At 37.0% G+C, this 21,306-nt stretch overlaps 1 protein-coding gene across 2 annotated transcripts in view; it reads right to left on the bottom strand.

Annotated features, from left to right (window-relative positions):
- Positions 1-13,450, bottom strand: part of sema5a (sema domain, seven thrombospondin repeats (type 1 and type 1-like), transmembrane domain (TM) and short cytoplasmic domain, (semaphorin) 5A) — a 205,846-nt gene extending 192,396 nt beyond the window's left edge. For both annotated transcript variants that reach the window (XM_073813106.1, XM_073813107.1), the window contains exon 1: positions 13,120-13,450. The gene's annotated coding sequence lies outside the window, so the exon portion shown is untranslated. The remainder of the gene's footprint in view (positions 1-13,119) is intronic.
- Between the last annotated feature and the right edge of the window lie 7,856 nt (positions 13,451-21,306).

Genomic DNA, 21,306 nt, shown 5'->3' with positions numbered 1-21,306 from the left:
TAGAAGATTACATACAAAGTAGTGCTGCACAATTAATCGCATCGTTATCGCGATGTCAGCCTGTGCGATTATATGACAGCAAAATGTTGCAATTATATTAAATAAATAAATGTGTGGACTTTTAACACAAACTTTCTGATAACTGTTTGATGATTTTCCTTGCCGTTTAAAAAAAGAAAGAAAAACGAACAAAAAAGGCAGTGCACGTGTGTGGTGTGCGTCGTCACTTATACCAGAGCGAAGATGGATGCAGAGGAGGTTGACAGTGATCTGGTAGCTAAAAAAAAAAACTCTACGTCTGTTGTATGGTGGTATTTTGGATTTAGGATTACTGACACTGAGCAGTTACTACATCACGTGGCAATACGAAAACATTTCTAGTTTTACAAATACACATTTTAGCTAAACTGTGTGTGGATTTTCCTTAAAACCCATCAAGTTGACTCATGATACCATATAGTATAATCGCAATCGCACATCGCAATATAAGCATCAATAACCGCAATGGGAAAAATTACCCAAATCGTGCAGCCCTAATACAAAGTCAATGCAAAGACGCAATCAGACGCGTCCTGGCGTGGGGCCATGCAATGACATGATATGGGAGGCGTGTTTGCCGTGAAAACGCGCTATTTGCATCAAACGCGTCTCCGCCCAAGTTGAAAATATTCAACTCGAGCAAAAATTTGGCATGAAAAAATGTTGCAAAATTTGCATGATTGAAGTTAAATCCAGAGGCTGCAAAAACTGACTATTCGTGCATAGTTGGATGCTTGAACATTTTGAGTTTACTCGATTCATTCGCGCGTGAAATTCTAGTCATTCGTGACATTCAAGCGTAAATTTGCATCATGGGAGGGGCTTATACAGCTCAAATTGAGTAAACTTACCAGATTGTTCAACCTCCTCAATCTTCCTAACAAGATCCTTTTAATTCCTGTAAAAGTACGAAGATGTCTCGTGTAGTGTTGATGATCGTGCTCCATTGTTGTTTTGTTTTTCTGCCTCTAATCGATTCCTGTAATCACGTCAATGCTACAGCAAGCTCCTGATTGGTTAATCAAAGTTCAGATTTTTCAACTCGCGCGGATCACACGGCAATGCTCAATTTGCACATTCCACGTCGCGCCATTCGCGCTTACCACGCCGCAGGATGCCTATTCGCTAGGGCTGTGATGATGTATCGTGTTTCCCATTAAAAATACCGGTCTGAGATCAATTCTGAATCCCAAGCAGGCCCGGTACTAGGCTTGCTGGACTGGGGGGGGGCAGTCAGGATTTTTGGGTGGGCAGCCATTTCTCGACTAAAATGATTCATACACTAAAATTATGAATGTTTTTTCAATCCAATATTATTTTGCATATGTCTTATAACAAAAGGCCATTTATATGTCATTTTGCACATTCAAATTTTAAAAGTAGATGCAATTAGATTAATGATTTATAATGTTATAATGATTACACTAGTTTGACACATTTAGTCACAATTAATGAAATCAGGCAAGCAGGTGATATGAATACAAAGCTGAACATATAGCTATATTTTATTAATGTTTACACTGCATTTAATCTATTATTTCACTTATAGATAAATTAAAGCCATTCTTATACCTACCCTACCCAACATATGCCTTTATTCTAAATAAACACTTGTTAGGAACTTTATTTCCACTTCTCAAACATTTTCTTCATTTAAAATAATGTATTTTCAATGTGATATATGTGATAAGCTGTATTGTCATTAATTCCTGACCCTATCATACATGCTGCTGCAGCAACCTCAAATATCACAACAAAGCACAACGCTTTAAATAATATAAACATCATGAAACATCATGCAATTTGACATGCATGACAAATTCGTCAAAGGTTATCCTGTAACAGCACCAGACAAAAGCACAAGCCGTAAAATACTGTAAGTGTGATTTGCGAAGAGACCAAAGATAAATCACATTGCTTTGTTCATAACACAGCAAATTAGATATTTAAAACGCAACATTATAAAATACAACGTTTTACCTTACGATGACCTTGCGGAGTGAAAGTTGCTCCTGAACTTAAGAGTCTGTAGATTTTTGCGTGTGAAGTTTTCCTCAAACGCGAGCTGAATGATGAATGACGATGACAAAACCGCTAAAATTTGAATTTAAAACTGCACGCGATGCTCAGCTGTTACAATACTGTATATTTACTGTATAACCATCTTATATCTACTATATAGCATGCCACAACCAAACTGCATATTCTAATTTTAATAAACAGAACTACGTCTAAAACAAACACATTAAATGCTGCTGGAGACTTGCCATTGGCTGTTGTATTTGAATGAATAAATAATGAGTCCAAGAAAGGATAAGGGGCTATTTTGGGCATGTTTTACTATTAAATCTTTTTTCAAATTAATATGTGTTGGGTTATTACGTTTATGTAATACTAAATTGCATTGTTTCTGATATATATTTTAAAGATGTGTGTTTTTTTAGTTACCGTCATAGAGAACAGTAGTGCTTTTCCTGTGACTTAAATACTGCTGAAAAGACCTCTAAAGTTTAAATAAGCTAATCAGATGAGAGTGTCCGGGGGCTGTAAACGCTAGCGCTTGGCTGAAGAAGACATTTTTGTTTAAAGACACTCCATTATTTTAAGGGTGGCTGGACATTTTTGGGGGGGCAGAAGGAATATCGGCCCTGATCCCAAGACTCCAATTCTGTGTTTCATGCACATGCGTGTACTATGGCTCTTTGATCATTAGGAAGTCCTTAATTAATCTAAAATCATTATCATAAAAAGCCACACTCGTCAAACGCAATCATTCAAAATATTATTTATTATCATGTAAATACTTGAAACTATTTGAAGAACAGCGATGTAAATATTCTTATAGACATTTCCTGGAATAGTTTGTAATGGTTCTTCTTCTGTGACACAAATGGAGTTTCTGCACGAGAGCGCCCTCTGGCTTTTGAATGTGGTGGCATTTCACCGTAATTCATAACAATTTATTCATTCAGAAAACGCGCATTTGCACGATTAATCGTCCCAGCCTTACTATTCGTGATTTAACATGTAAATCACTCGCGCTTGCTGCCTTTTCCGCGTCTGGTGTGAACACACCATGATACTTACAAATTGTAAGCATGAGAAAGCTCGCAAGATATGGTTTGCATGGCAGTAGTGAGCACACCTTCACCCTTCATACAGAGAATACATGTTTCGCAGTCAGATTTTGGAGAAAAGATGAAAACGTAAATCAACAGCAGGTCATATATATCCCTTTTTGTGACTGTAACACTGCAGTGTACAGTATATGAAGAAATCCATCTAGAAATGGCTCATCTATGCTAACTCTACATTTTAAATGGGATACGGGAGAAGATGGAAACTGATCGATATAATTTACACATCAGACATCAAAAATATTTTGTGATGTGTAAACATTTTTGCTAAAAAATATTCTCTGATATGTCTACTTTCAATGACTTTATTCAGCCAGCAAAAAGTTGTCAGCTGGAGAGGATCACACCCACCACAAGATGAGAAATGTTTGCCTGTTTTCCATTGACCCTTCTCAACTCAATCTGGGGGTTTTGAAGCCTCTCACGGAGACATCTGTCTGCGAACAGATCACTTGCAAACATTTTCCAGATTTTAAATATAAATGACACCCGCTTCTAATAAAAGTAAATCTCTTATTGATTCCTGCACGTAGTTCGCATGAGCAAGCATATTTGAGAGGCGGCAGACGACGCATTTAAAGTGCCCTGCATGCCGCAGCGCTGCCCCATCGGAGCCATGCACTACGGCTTTTCGGGGAGACGCTCGATGCTTTAAGCAGGACTTAGCAGGCTTTGTATTGATTAGCAAGAGCTCTGCTTCCATAAAATCAAGATGTTCACAGACACGGCAGGGATTTGCTGCAAGCCATCACAACTTTGAAGGCCGTGTGGCTTTGTTTACTAAAGAAACAGTTGAGATAAAAATCTAATTTTGATATTCTTAATTCGCTCCCATGACTTTAAAAACTTGAAAGATATGTTTAACTTTGAATGTGGTGCACAAGTCACAGGAATAATTTTTTGTCCTTTTTGTAGCTCCTGGCACCTGTTCACGTTTATTATTACATTAAAGAATCAGATCAGAGCTAAGCATTTTCTTTGTTTTTTTTACAGCCAAAATGGTTCCAGATTTGCAAAAGGCATCATATCAGTACACATTTACTTTTTAACCTATTTTTTAACTCATTCCCCGCCAGTCATTTTTTGAAAAGTTGCCCGCCAGCATTTGTTTACAGAAGCCGAGAGAGGGGATGCACTATTATTATTTTTGCTTGCTTGTTTTCTCGTGATCACGACTTAATTTCTCGTTATCTCGAGATAACAAAAGTTGTTTTCTCGTGAACTCGACATAACAAAAGTTGTATTCTTGAGATGTGATTAAAGCTTACGTGCACTCAATATATAGAACGTTTTGTTTTGTTTGTAAACAACAAAAGCATATTTTGCTAAATTAGCATGGATGAACAAATGAGATTTTACTTGGATGAGAGATTCGCTCAAGCTGATTAGATTTGTCAATATTTAAAATTTTACAGTGGTGAATTTAGGGACCATCTTTAAGTTACTCAATATACACGTTTCTACTTTAAACAGCATTTAAATGGAATGACTAAAAGACAAGTCAACAAAAAGTCACAAAACCAACATGTTTATGTGGTTGTCAGCTATAATGCACACTTTTTAGATTTTTTATATTTATGTAAATAAACTGTTAAATACTATTGAAGATAGAAACGCGTTCAGTATTACATTAGCGATGGTCCCCAAATTTACGAGCATGAACCGTCCAAATTTATTTATTTATTAAGTCAATAGGCTACACATTAGCTACACGTGTGGTAACAGGGAATACCCCAACTCATATGCATTAGCAGTCCACTTAAAAATAAATATTATGGACAGGAAATAACATTATGAGATTTGGATTATCATGTCAGGATAACCAGAAAACAACTTGTTTTCTCGAGATCATGAGAAAATTAAGTTGGGATCACGAGAAATCTCGACTTTCGTATTTTTTGTGATTTTTACAAAAGTTTCACAAAATGCCTTCCAGGAAAATGATCTTCTAAAAATATATAAACATACAAATCAAATGAAGGAACAGACCCTTAAAACAAATAAACAAAATGTTTCATCCTACCTATATTTTTTTCTTTGCTTATAAACTCTTAAATATGAGTATTTTTCTTTAAAAAAATATATTTAAAAAAAGCTGAAATAATTGCATTTTTGTGAAAGAATTTTGTTAGAGATCAGATTCTGAATAATTATCAAAACATACACAGAGTTTAAAATCAGTAAATAACGTTTGGGCTTCAGTTTTTCATACATTTTTTCATAAATTGAATTATCCAGTGGATAAGCGCGATATTGCAGATTAACATAAAAATTCATTCAACACCTTTATGCAAATGTTTTCTCATAATTGACGGGATAACTAGTCAATGGCAGGGAAAGAGTTAAGAAAACAAAATACTTTGCTAGATACAGATTTATTTAAAGTCTAAAAGCAACAGCTTTCATAGCACATGTACAGGCCACATGTATACATTTTGTTTTGGATGTTATGTTTTTATGAAGGAGAGCATTTTAACTTCAACTCACTTCCCATCACGTCCTGCCTGACTCCATTGGCTTCCTTAAGCCCGTGGACTCGTCACCTGTCAGGGATGATGTCAAGTCCCCTGACACTTCCTCAGATTTGGATAGCACAGGCGCACAGCAGGACATCACAAATATCAAATGTCAAAGAAGCAAGTACAGAGTTTGACTCATCCTCTCTCTTTAAAAACCTTTGATGGAGATGTGGCACACTTTCTTATAGGAAGAAATATATGGTATATATAGGTGGTGCCTGACTAGATGGATGGATGGATGGATGGATGGATTCAAGGATCGATAGATAGAGCTTCCATAAAAAACTTAATTGACAGTTTGACGTATCGGAATAAAGAAAATACCTGTGCAGAAAATCCAAACTAGAACTCACGCAGAACCTAAATCATCCTGCCTCACCTCACAGGAAAAGAAAGCGAGAAAAACAAGAGTTAGATGGTGTTAAAACAAAAGTGCCGATGTCACGCAGACCACTTTCCAAAGCATCTCATTAGAGCTTTTTTTTTTAAACGCAGACCTTCTTCACCCCAAAGCAAAGTCTCGGCTTCAAGAATCAATCTACACTCCCCCTATCTGCTACGCCACATTTTCCCAAGCAAGACCCCAGACAGAGATGGATGTTGTTCTCAGCCAGACACAAGCTTTCAAAGCAGCAGGGGATGAGGTAGACTACAGCTCTATCTGAAAAAGCCCTAAATACATATTAAGTGCTTTCTCGCTATCTGCATCACTCTCCTCATACAGCCCTTGGTCACAATGCTGTTAGAATCCATCAGGAGCTCTTCACTTACACGGCATTAGAATCTGAGGCTTTTCTCTATACAAAAAAATCTGACTGCTGAGAGTAATCGTGTTTACTTGAATGGAAAAGTTTTCTTTAATGTGATTTTTATTGGTGTTCGGCTGTACGGAGTTTCGATGAATGATTCTGATATGCAGCCAACATCATTTCAATACGGTTTATGTAGGTGGATACAAAACATTTGGATGAAAGGAAGACTGACTGACATGATTTCTTTTCCGTTACATTTACGCCAAAAAAATCTTAAAATCAAACGTTTGCAATGGTGTGAATAGACTGACGGGTCTGATATACTACCGATCAACAGTTAGAGACGTTAATTTTTTTATTGAATGTAAGTTTTTCATGCTATTTTAGGGATGCGTTTTCCAAATCCGCACAGTTTTGGCTGTACAAACTTAGAACCAAAGAAAATGTTTGTTTTTTATATAATGAAAGCTTCAAAAAGGACAAAAAAGTTGTGTGAAGTGAATTGCTAAATATGACTCGTATATATCAAAGTCAGAATTTTGAAAAAAAAAATTTTTTTGATGTAATGAAAAAATTTACACAGTATTTTTAAATAAATAAATGGTTGGCACAGTATATAGGACTGTCACAATGATTAAATAATCGTCGTTTGACCTCATCGCGATGATTTTAGATCACCACAATGATTGCACATCTCTCTAAAAACACAAGGGGGAGCTGCAGCACATGTAAAACAAGACTGTATCAGATTACTTTTAAATATGTGTTATGTGTATTAATATGTATTAAAAGATTTAATTTAAATGATCACAACAATGTGTGAAAATTATTTCACAAACAAACAAAAAAATTATGAGAATTAAATGTCAAAGCAATAAAACAGACAATTAATCCTCATATGATCGTGACAGCCCTAACAACATACAAAACTTTCATGTCTTTAGATAAAAACATTTAAATGAGAAGCATTGCATTATGGTGACTTTTGATCTGTAGTCTATTGAACTTTATCCCAAACCCTAATACTCAGATGTGCCAATTTACACCCTGACATTTTTGTGCTGTTAATACCTCTTAAAATGATTGAAAGGAAAGGCATGTGTTTCATAAAGTGATTGAATCATCTGCCTGTTTAGCATCCAAATCATTAATGGCCCATTAAATGTATTATCCCATAATTCAAAAGACCACATATATAAAATGTATAGCACAAGAACAAGGTCCTAATAGCAATGAACCGTACGGCAATCTTCAACAGCTTGACATAAATCGACCTCAACCGCAAAATAATTTTTGTCCATACAATTTTAAAACAACCGTCAACAACAAACCTCTTTACATCCGTAAACAATGTAAATCAAAAGCGAAGCATAAAACACACATCAGCGATTCGACTGAAAGTCTCCTGGAATCCAGTTTAGTAATACATCACGACAGGAACACATCACTGCAGCTCATTCAGACATCCAGTAAACGAGTCACTCAAAGCGGTGAAATGAACCCTTCACTGGTAGCGTAATATCATTCGGTCACATAAAAATTATGAGCCAGTTAAACTGAGCCTGGAAACCATGGAAAATCATTTTCAGAAACACTGACAACTCATGATTCAAGCTGAAGGAACTTCTGCCATCACAATAATAAACTAAACTCGGGAAAAAACAGTCCCCAAAACTGCATGGTGCTACCTTCTCCAATTCCCTTTTTTTCTTGGAACATAAGGTCCACTGTTTTAAATATAAACAGGTCACCGTCCAAGTCTTTCCTAAGAATAACAACTGAAGTTCTGATGGGGTTATAAAGTTGACCTGCTCAGTAAGCAGTGGTGAAACTCGCGTTCTTATTTAGAATTTACAAAAAGAAGTCTTTCATACGAACAAAGCGTATACACAGATCCGTCAGTGCATGGATTGTGGTTAAAATGACAGCAAAAGAGGTTTTAGGACTAAGGAAGCATTTCAGCCGGCATGGAGAGATGGTCTTAATCTCCACTGACATGTGGACGTATCATTGTTTCCAGCAAAGCACAGAGCATTAAAAAATGATTCCACGTTTAATGAAGAGCAGACTCGCCTTTATATATTTGTAACAAATATTTCAAAAAATCATTTTGAAAGCATCCACCAGAACAAAGGCAGTTCAAATCACAGTCTCTGTTACTGTAGTCATGCTCAAATCTGGCATTGTTAGGGTTGCCAACCGTTCCGTATAATACGGAATCGTCCCGTACTTGACACATAAAATTCTTGTTCCGTATTGAACTGATACGGAACGCAGTTTGTTCCGTATTTTATGAAAATTAATTCAGTGCAAATACATGACAGACACATAGCTTATAATGTCAGCCATGAACGAAGACCGCGTCATTTGTATAAGAAAACCCTGACGGTGCGGTAATTTCTCCCTCTGTTTGTCTATGATCTGCGTAGCGTTTTTAACATCTTGCAGCCCCATTGGTCGTTTCAGTCATTGTGATGTCACGTATCATAGCAACGATGACGACTATGACGGCTATTCATTAAATATTTAGGGCCTAAGAAGTTATATAAAATATATTTATCTAAATTTATTAATTAGTTTCCACTATTTTCACCAGAAGTCTTCGTTTCAGGGGTTATTTTTTTTTAAATTATCTTCTGTGGGGGCATGTCACCGGACCCGGGCAACCACCCCCCACCCCCGTTCCTTATTTTCCTTTCAGAAAGGTGGCAACCCTTATTGTTACAGACTTAATGAACTGTCATTACGATATTGTACATTCACACTAGTGTAGTGATTGGAAAAATGTATGTAACAGATAACATTTGCCCATAAACTGAATTTCAGGGGGGTTACTTTATTTGAAGGTTCTTAAAGATAATAACCATTAAAACACACTGCATTTGTAATTAAATGGCCATTAAAAAATAAGTAAGGAATAATGTATAGGCAGCCGGTTGTTATAGCAGAAATAAGATCCGCCTGTACATTATCCCGCTTATTGTATGGCTATTTACCTCATAAGTAAGGTAAGGACCATTAAAAAGCACCAATTATCCGATTCATGATTTTACATTTCCTTTGGTGTGTGAGTGTGTAATTTGCAAAAGGTACAAATTCCAAAGTAAACAATTATGTGAGTTATCGCTTTTCAATGTAAATCTCTTTTCTTGGACTACAACAAACACACAAATTATAGGAAACAGTTTACTTCCTGGGCCGGTTGACATGGACACGATAGTCATTTTCATAATTTCACCCGCTTCTGACGGACAGTCTGTAAGTAGTCTATGTTTTCATATTTAAAAAATGTACTACTGGCTAAACCATGATTCAAACGCGAGTTTTGAGCAGTGCAGAGTAGCGCTTGTTGTTTGTCGTTTCTACGATCACAAATGTAGACATGGTTTTAATAACCTTAACTTACCAATCTGTTGCGTCCTGCTCAAGCCGCGCTGGTAAAGTTGATTGATCGATTTGGTCATCTGCATTTAAAGGATCAGATTTGACTCGTATTAATAAGGTAGTAAAGACAATATTAACTCCTGTCAGCATTGTGAGCTAATTTTTAAAACATGGTAAGGAGCGTTACATTTCCGGCTGACGCAGAGGTATTCAGGCCAATCACAACGTACAGATTAGCTGGCCAATCGGATGACACTGCACTTTTCAGAAAGTCAAGTGCATTTGAGAAAGGGAAGGATTTATGTAGCAACAATAATGTACGGTATGTGGAAAATAATGTGTTTTTTAACCATAAACCACGCAAACACATTGTTTTATACCAAATATACAAAATAACATTGTTTTAGCAATGCAGGTGCTTTTTAAATATTAATTAGAAATATTTTATTAGCTCATTTTAACAAACACAGACCTTCCACGAGAACGTGGGAGGCTCTTGGTGACAGAAATCCGAAGAAGTGGATTTTTATTAGAAGTGGAGGTATTTGCCATGCACTTGGAGGGTTTTGCGGCGAAAGACAGTCAAATTTGTTAAATATCAATGAAATTACTTGTGACATTTGTGAAAATAAGGCATTTCAATTACTGACTGATAACATTTTCATTGCCATTAATGTTAAATAAATGAACCTAAACATAAGAGCCTGATAAAAGTCTTATTTACAAAAAAAAAAAAAAAACATGTCAGCACTCATAAGGTTTTGCACCTGACCTCTTTATATGTAATAACATTGTAACAAATATACCATAAAATAAATTGTAACTGAAACACACACACAAAAACAATGTTGCTTACGTTAAAAACGCATCTGTGTAAATGTAATGTAATATGTAAAATACAGGTTATGGTGAAAACAGATTTGTTACTATATCTAACCAACCTCAGTTAACCCAGTTCTGCTATAATAGCCCATGTTTTGATACAACAAAGTTATCTAATTTTCTTCTGTAGCTATGACAATGTCAATAAAACATCTCAAGTTACACATTCTCCTCCTCAGTGACTGGCATTGTTGTCATATGGACATCGCCGGTCTGCCATCAAGGTTGTGCTTTCGGTAGCCATGGCAACCATCCATTCTCAGACTGATGTGGTAGATAGGGCCACACATACTTGAATAAGTTAGTGCATCACTAGCCTCTACCTGTATTCTCTTACGCCAGCTGTTCCTCAAGCATGACTTGCTCTACAAGGGTAATACAGTGATAGCCAGACCCCGGTCACCTCCAAAAACTACAACAGCTGTTTTTTGGGAGCTAAATATATAGACAAGAGGGCTGGGACAGGCAAACCACAAAAAAACAATGGAAAAACACTGCAAGACTGAAACAAGTTTGGAATACTTTGTATATGTTTAATCAAGTATTTTTTTAGAAGTTTAAATAAAGTTTGGTTTTGTAAATATGAACCACAGAGGTCACAGGTTTTCTGGTGCTAATAAAACCATACTAACAATTTTACAATATTTCTTGGTAATTCATGTATGCCTGTGGCTGCCTAACAACTTGGGTTACAAATATATATTCAAGGGAATTCCCCAAGTGCTCCTCAAATGACTAAAGATGCCCAAAAGCCTTTTGAAAATGAATGTGTTTTGTATAGCACAAGGGATAGTTATGATGTTATCTTTATAGATAATCTTTTTTATTTTCTGTTATACAACTAATGCATTCATGCACACTTTATGCTCTTTAGGGCAGAAAGAGTGTTAAATTAATAATGTCGTTTAGGTATAACTAATAACATGAAAGGTGTTTTTAGCTAAGATACTTTAATATATCCAAAGACAGTGTTAAATCTGTGGTGTAATTTGAACCAGTCTCATTGCCTGAGGGAATCTCATCATACTCTTTTAGAATTCAGCACTTTTTTTACTTTACATTCCCGAGCCGCTTTGTCCTATGGGACCTTAATGTCCGTACCTTTGCAGGAGGACTCGCGCTTCTATGATCTAAAAGTAATTTAACCATCTGGACTAGGGTCACGTTTTAGCAGAAGTGTGCTGGTGATATATTAAACTCATGCACTAGTCGTAAAGTCACACTTTGTGCCTAAATGTCAAAAAACTTGAACTAACTAAACAATTCTATTGTTTTCTTTGACTAAAGCAAACTTGGAAATCTAAATATCATCAAATACTCGGTTGGACAATGTGTTTTTTTATGCATGGGTAAAACTGGTAATGTTATAGTGTAAAGAGGTCTTTGGACCCCTCCTGAAAGCCACAGCTCTACAGGTGAGCTACTGCTTCCAAGAATGCCAAAAGTGTTCAGAGTCATTAAGCAAATGCATTTGCTGCCCAAACTACTTTAAATGGTAATTTTGCCCCTCTCAGATAAAGATCATACAGCAAATGACTAAAAATAATATATTTGACGATTGCCGCACGTGTTTGAGTGAATATGTCCAGTCAACATTTATGCTATTATGCTTAATGACCTGACACATTCAGTAGTGCATTAAATGAGACCTGATGCATAGAAAACAGCCGTGTGGTGGACTCGCTGCAGAGGTCAAATACTGAAAATCAATTACATGTTTTAGAGGCACACTGAAAAGTTTAAAGCATACAGCAATTGGTGGATTTTTTTAAGTAAAAAACATATATTTGTTTATAAAACAGAGAAGTGCACACTAAATGAACTTAATAAATACAAAAAATAATAATAATAATGCAAGCATGCTTACGACGTTTATATAGAAAGAAAGAAAGAAAGATCATATTTGTTTGCTGGCCTATAATAAAATAATCTGATAATGTGTCAAGTGCTTGATTGAGACGTAACACTTTATTGCGCTTTATCTAAATGAAACAATGTGAATTTACTCTGATACAGCGCCACCATGCGGTACATCAGCTTTCATTCGCAAAAGTTCTTCCACAAAACAAAGACACAAACATTTTGTCAAAATGTATTTTTTTCTATTAAAAAGAAAAATATTATGTTTGTAAATAAGTTGTAATGCAAATAATTGTATGCAGAATAGTGTTTAGGCTGAACTAATGCTTGAAAATACAGCGTGATAAAATAAACACTTGTCCTCGTGGACTAATGTATTGCAGAAAAATGCCAAATCAATCTTTACATTTTACAAATAAATGAAATATTACCGCTTCAGTCTCAAATCACATCACATAAAGCTGTTATTTTTCGTATTTGTACATTTCGTTGTGTTGACATTGAAGAGTGTAGTAATAGAAAAAAAACATAAAACGAGTCCCTTACCAAAATAAGTCCGGCGATATTCCTCCCGTTCATCTAGATGAGAAGAAGCTAAGAGTCAATGAGTTCTGCCTGATATGTAACGGGAATCGTAAACGTGTAAATCCCAAAATCTCTCCAGTCCGCAGTGGTCTTAGTCCGTGAGAGTGCAGGTTTCTCCCCCTCTAGACCCCGCTGTAGAAGAGTGAGCATTCACACATGCCCCAGTCTGCAACAAATCCCTCTACTACTTTCCCAAAAGTGAGACCGGGAGCGATACATGGAGCAGACCTGACGAGTTTAACTCACTATGTGTACAGTTTGTGTGAAGCGCTCCGGTCAGAGAGAGAGAGAGAGAGAGAGAGAGAGAGAGAGAGAGAGAGAGAGAGAGAGAGAGAGAGAGAGAGAGAGAGAGACTATGAGCGCCCCCGTGTCTACTTTGCGGCGCGACACGACACTAGAGCGTTCCTGTTTGAATCACACGAGCGCATACTGATAACAGTTGGGCGCGCTCTGCTTTGTCGCGCACGCTTGGGAAAATAACACTTGAATGGACAATGAGAATGTGCGCCTATGAAACTATATTTTCTTTCTACTTTGATGATATTGAATAATGGTTTGGTTTATTTTTTAGTTTTCCATCTATTCCATCTATCAAAATCTATCTATCTATTCCATCTATCAAAATCTATCTATCTATCTATCTATCTATCTATCTATCTATCTATCTATCTATCTATCTATCTATCTATCTATCTATCTATCTATCTATCTATCTATCTATCTATCTATCTATCAAAATCTATCTATCTATCAAAATCTATCTGTCTATCAAAATCTATCTGTCTGTCTGTCTGTCTGTCCGTCCGTCCGGCCATCCATCCATCCATCTATCTATCTATCTATTCATCCATCCAGACACACATACCCACCCCCTACCAACCCATCCATCCATCTAAAGACAAACACCCCCCACCAACCCATCCGTCTATCTGTCCATCCATCCACCCAATTACCCATCCATCCATCTATCTATCTATTTTATAATGGTTTGGTTTATTTTTTAGTTTTCCATCTATCTGCAAATTGTATCTATCTATCTATCTATCTATCTATCTATCTATCTATCTATCTATCTATCTATCTATCTATCTATCTATCTATCTATCTATCTATCTATCTATCTATATGTCTGTCCGTGCATCCATCCATCCATCCATCCAAAGACAAACACCCCATCACCAACCCATCCATCCATCTATTCATCCAAATATCGATCCATCCAGCCATCTATCCATCCATCCATCCATGGACACACTCACCCAACCAACCAACCCACCATCCATCCATCTGCCTATCCATCTATCTGTCTAGACGTCTGTCTGTCTGTCTGCCTGCCTGCCTGTCTGTCTGTCTGTCCGTGCGTCCATCCATCCATCTATCCATAGACACACCCACCCCCCAACAACCCATCCATCCATCCATCCAAAGACAAACACCCCATCACCAACCCATCCATCCATCTATTCATCCAAATATCGATCCATCCAGCCATCTATCCATCCATCAATCCATGGACACACTCACCCAACCAACCCACCCACCATCCATCCATCTGCCTATCCACCTATCTGTCTATCCATCCATCTATTTTATAATGGTTTGGTTTATTTTTTAGTTTTCCATCTATCTGCAAATTCTATCTATCTATCTGTCTGTCTGTCTGTCTGTCTGTCTGTTTGTCCGTGCATCCATCCATCCATCTATCCATAGACACACCCACCCCCAACAACCAACCCATCCATCCATCCAAATATCGATCCATCCATCCATCTATCCGTCCATTCAACTATCCATCCATCCATCCATCCATCGACACACTCACCCAACCAACCAACCAACCCACCATCCATCCATCTGCCTATCCATCTATCTGTCTAGATGTCTGTCTGTCTGTCTGCCAGCCTGCCTGCCTGTCTGTCTGTCTGTCCGTGCGTCCATCCATCCATCCATCCATCCATCCATAGACACACCCACCCCCCAACAACCCATCCATCCATCCAAAGACAAACACCCCCCACCAACCCATCCATCCATCCATCCATCCAAATATCGATCCTTCCATCATCCGTCCATCCATCTATCCAAAGACAAACACCCCTCCACCAACCCATCCATTTATCTATCTATCCATTCATCCATCCATCCATCCATCCATCCATCTATCCGTCCGTCCATCCATCCATAGACACACCCACCCATCATCCATCCGCCTATTCATCTATCCGTCTATCCATCCATCCATCCATCCATCCTTCCATCCATCGACACCCCCACCCCCCTACGAACCCATCCATAGTTATTCATCCGTCTCTTTCCCTATTCATCCATCCATCCATCCATCCTTCCATCTGTCAATCCATCTATCCATCCTTCCATCTGTCAATCCGTCCATCAATCCGTCCATAGACACACCCACACTACCAAACCATCCACCCACCATCCATCCGTCTGTCTATCCATCACATATCCATCCATCTGCCTATCCATCCATTTATCTGTCCGCCTATACATCCATACTTCCATCTGTTCATCCATCTATCCATCCATCCATTGAATCACTCACCCACCCACCCACCCTACAACCCATCCATCCCATGGTTGGGTCAAACCAACAACAACCCAGCATAAATTTGTGATTATACATTTAGAGTGTATATAACTAACTAAATATCTTTTGTATACCATCAACAGCTTAGTAGATTAATTAAACAAATGGAGACAGTTTAATATAATTCACTGATTTAATTGAATTTTATTAAAAAGAGACATGCAAATCCTTTAAAAGGCGAGCAAAAAGCAAAACATTTTTATTTTTGCATTGTTCCCTAGGCCTCTCACAAAAAAGCACAGGGAATGAGTAATCCTCTTTTTTATTAACTTACATTGCTTGTTATATTAATCTACCATGTGCATACATATTCTAATAAATCTAGCCTAATAGAGCCCCATCAGGTTTAATATTTTGGAATATAGGGTACAGGATTTAATTGTACTCGCCTGTAATGCAGTGCTGCTTTGGGAAAAGGTCTTTTTTCTGGTGCTAGAATATGTAATGATTTCGGTATAATGCCCTATTTGTAATAGAGGGATGCTTTGCGGCAATAGGAAACTTAAAGACTGGTTCAATATAAAGTGCATTTTTTTTTCATGAAAGCCAGAGGATTATATTCCATGAATGACATATTGTGACCACCATAGAGACACCATAGAGAAGTTCAAATATAACATTTACATCTGTATAATGCAGAAAGTCATTTTGTTTAAATGTGAACTAAAACCCTAATCCTGCAATGTTATTTACTGTCTTTATTAGCCAGTAACGTATATGTAATTAAATCACAAGTCTATGTGTGATAATATGCCATTATTGCACCTATAAAAATGACAAAGAGGCTTCTGGGAACTCTCTTAAATCAAAGAGCGTCCTGTATTGCTTGACAACTGTGTTTAACCATGATTTCAGACTCCTAATTAAAGCTTTGAGAAGTTTAATGATTAAGATGCTAAGCAACCATCTATTAAAGTTAAGACCCCTTAACCTGGTCCTGTGTGTGCCTTTACACTGTATGCTGTGAACATGTTTTGGCAGAGCAAGGGGATCAACACTATTCCTTCAGATGTGCAGTATAAAATGTTAGCCTCGGTGCCCAAGCTGGTCACCACAGGACCATGTCCAGCCTTGTTACACAACATTCCATCCATCACCAAACAACCGTTTGTCAAGTTTGGCCCCCGATGGAGGCATTCAAACAAAAAGAAAGCTCAGCGCTAAACAACTACCTCAGCAGTGACTCCATCATACCTGACAGAGGTCCCTGGGGACACTCAAGGTACCATGAAGGAGGATGTGAAGCCCATCCGACATCATTCACCTCTGTGTACCTGCTCGGGACTCGCTGGGGCGTGGTGAATAGTCCCATGGTCAGGTGATTTTCCAGGAGTTTTTCCTGTTCTGGTAGGTTGGAGGTGAGCTGAAATCATTGACCCCTGTATGAGAAGCTTCTGGACTGATGCTTAAAGAAAAAAAGGGGTATTATTTGTTTTTTCATCCATTTGTCTTTATATCAACATAGTGTAGCTTTTCTGAGGCTTAGCCAGCTGAGATACAGACTATGTGTCACTGTCGGAACGGTTTCAGACATGATGAATAGGATTATAACCTTTTCTTATTTTAGGAATATAACTGGGAAGTTTGTACTATAAGGGAATATCAGAATTTTTTACAGTATTTACAGTTAAAACCTAGTTTCTGATTGTATGGATTTTACACTTAAATAAACTTGAAGCGATACTTCAGCTAAATATCAAAATTACCCAATAGCAATCCAAGATACACATGTCCATCATCTTTCACAGTTATTGGAGTAAATGTCTTTGCTTTTACAATGTGAAAAAAAACAAGGATCAGGGAACAACGTCTGACCTTAAACCCCAATATAGTGCATCCATCCTTCGCAGAGGTAATCCACATGGCTCCAAGGGGTTAATAAAGTCTTTTGTGGGTAATCGATTGGGTATTGTAAGAAAAATATCCATATTTTCAACTTTAAAAACTATAATAACTAGCTTCCAGTAATGAGTCACTGCACACCGTACCTATGGCAACCAACGCTCACTATGCTAAAACTCCATATGAGTCCAAGATGGCGTCGTTACCGGAAGCTAGTTATCATAGTTTATAAAGTTTGAAATATGGATTTTTTTTCAAAATCGTATTCACTACCCGCAGAAGACCTTTATTAACCTATTGAAGTCGTGTGGATTACCTCTGTGAAGGACAAATGCACTGTTTGGGGGTTTAAAGTCAGAAGTTGTTCCCTGATCCCTGTTTTCTACCATTATAAAGCTTGGAAGAGCAAGGACATTTACTAAAATAACTCAAAATGTGCTCGTCTGAAAGATGATGGATATATGTTTCTCGGATGGCTTTAAGGTTGAGTAAATCATTCGGCAATTTTAATATTTGGCTCAAGTATCCCTTTAAGGCTTGGATTTCTAAGGAAATTAACAATGATTATTTTATTATTGTTTTATGCCTACTGCAAGACAAATGTTCAATACGTATTATAAACGAATGCTGAAGAGAGATAAACCAATATTACATCAAGTACATTTCGGCTCAGATCAGTTGTTATTTTTTCTTCAGTGGAGATCAAGCGATGTGGTGATCTCACGTTTCACGTTTCCCTCTATGGCACACAGAGGCTTTTCAGTGAGGGTTATAATGTCATAACCCCAAATCACAACCTTCTCACCTCAAACCCAAATAGACTAGCTAGTCATTATGACAATTACAGGTTGTGCACTAAGCAATTTAAGATAATGACCATTCAGACTGGTGCATTCGATACAATTTTTTCCTTTATTTAAATCACATCCTTCCTAATACACATTGATTCACAAAAGAAAAGCGAATTTCATGTTACATTATATACCAAAGACTTAGATAGCCTATCCACTGTGTCTCCTTCCTAAATTCATAATCATCATTTCAGCGACTTTGATCATGCCGTCGCAGTTTTGCTAATGGAAATGTTGCAAATAAATGGGGTTTTAAATTAAGAATTGCCCACCTCAGTGCAGGTAAACATTCATCAACTCTCATGTGGCAGAAGCCACTGCATCTTAACAAGCTGTCCAAAAACCCACACATGGAAACTTTGTAAACAAGCCAGTTTACATTGGGGTAATTAGTTTTAGGCACACACCAGACAAGTTAATACATTTTAATTACTCGCCGTGATAGGCAGGGGTCAGGCAAAAGGAGCAACAGGGCTGGTAAGAAGTTGTTGTTTTTTTCTAAGATTGTTTTCAGGCCGGCTCTTGCAACTAGTAATCTTCTCTCGGTGTCTGTCTGCCTTCACTTGTTGGAGCCTGTCATAATATTGACTGCATGTGCTGTTGAAAATACAACATCTTTGTAACACAATACCAGATATAAAGGCCTCTTCAGTATGCTTTGGTACTGACGTTATGAAGTTTGTACCTTCTGATCTCAGAAAAGTGGTATACTGTCAGAAAGAAATGGTCACAGGTTTCAATCTTTAAAGGGTCTAGTGGGTGACTCTCGCAAAATAGACTTATGAGGTGTCATGAAACTTTTTGATAAAAAAGTAAATGTAAAGTAAGAGTATCAAAATAAGAAGCATACAGTTATAAACATCTCTTCATGTACTATTATGCACATGATTTCGAATGATATCATACAAACCAATTTTGTTTTTTTCCACATTTAAGGGGAACATTTTCATTACCGCAATGTGTCCATGACTGGATTTGGGTTCTTTGACATGGAAATATTTATTATTAAAAAATCTAAAAAAATAAAAAGCTTCAGTGCATGTAATACTATAAACATTTACAGTAAAGAAACATGTGGTATTTGATGATCATTGGTAAATTTAGAGACAATAATAAGGAACGTAAATGTATCCAAGACCAATTTTCTCATCATCCGCAACATTTTTAATCATTATTTAAGCCCTCAAGGAACTAACATTTTCAAAAAAAAATTGTTGGAAGGGACATAATTGACTGTGACATTTTTTCTTTCCAGATAAAAGTTGAAATTTTGTTTGTCATAGTACCTAGATAACTTTTTAGTTCTCATTACCGAAACATGAGTTTGTAAATGCATATATTTAATGTAATATCATGTTGCGGTAATTATAATTTTTTATAATGATAATCTAAAAAAATTAAATTATTTTATAGGATTTTTTTTTAAATCCTCTTAAAATAATTGTTATAGTAAGTTCAGACCTTAATCTTATATGTGCAAAAAAAATGGCTTTTTTTAATCTGATGCTGGACACCTTTAAAGTCTGGATTTCGTGAGAATCACCTTAATATGTATCATTTAGGTACAGATGTGTATCAAAATGTACCTTTGAGGCACTATAATATGCATTATTTGGTCACAAAATGAACACTTTGACACAAAGTGTCAGCTAGGGACCATTTTTTGTGACATTGTAAGAACACATGAATCAGATATGTGGATTAAATGCATCATACCAATCCTAAGAAAGACATAACAGATTCTGCCGCAATACACTTATTGTATTGCGGTGCTGGTGCTGATACCGGTTTCAGGTGAAAGAAAGATTTCCCAAATCATCTCTAATATCTAGGATCAGAGGATTTGTGTCAACACTGCAAGCCACACTAGTATTCTATCATGTGCCCTATGCCTGTCAGCTGTGAAGCATGGAATTGAATTTTGCTTGTAATAGAATAAAGCACATTGTCTCACTCCAGTGAAAGAAATAAGAGTAATGTTGCCTTTTCATGCAACTGAAGAATCCGTTCCGCAAAGTGATTTTCAAAGGATAAGATATCTTCTGCTTTGGTTTGGTTTTCTCTGGTTTGATAGAGCATTGTGATGGGGTCTGTTTTTGAGGTCGAATTTACCACAAATTGCATTTGTGATACAGGGATGAATGGAGTTAAGAAAAAACAGTATCATGAAGTTCTGAAACAAAAATAACATTTACAAAATAAAAAAAAAACTGATTTGTTTCTCGGGACATTTTCTCATGTCTAGCTCCATCATTAGGAATTTTAATTAAACGCCTGCGTAATCTCGGACGTCCATTTTTCTTTTCCCCTCACGTACGTTTTACTTTCGTTCTCTGAATGCTGCTGAATGAACAACCACATTATCACTTAATTAATTTCTATCAGCTATGCCACAATGGCTTCAAGAGCAAAAACAGCATCTTTCAAAATGACAACACGCTACAATCACTTTCCTTGTTATTGAAGGTTAATGTGGCGTTCTCATTTTCATAGACTGTTCATCTCAAGCCTTGTTTTGGTACTGAAGGTGTCATCTTGAAAATAATGCACATGGCACAGGAAAAATTGGCTTTCTTTACTCTTATAAATAACGGTGCTTAGGTTTTTTTGGTTCCTCAAAGAACCAATCAGTCATAGGTTCTTAAAAGAATCATTTCTTTTTCTATTAATCTAAAGAACCTATCACTCTAAAAACAAACGGTGCTATATAGCACCAAAAGTGGTTCTTTGCTCGTAATCATAGAAGAACCGTTTTTAGTGCCATATAGCACCGGTGAAGCACATGTGAAGCACCTGTGTAGAACCATATTTGGTGCTATAGTGGTTCTATATGGCCCCTATATGGTT

Source organism: Paramisgurnus dabryanus, chromosome 22 (assembly GCF_030506205.2).
Source record: "Paramisgurnus dabryanus chromosome 22, PD_genome_1.1, whole genome shotgun sequence".
Lineage (NCBI taxonomy): Eukaryota > Metazoa > Chordata > Actinopteri > Cypriniformes > Cobitidae > Paramisgurnus > Paramisgurnus dabryanus.
The sequence above is the reverse complement of the archived record's forward strand: the minus strand, read 5'-3'. Positions and strand labels throughout refer to the sequence as shown.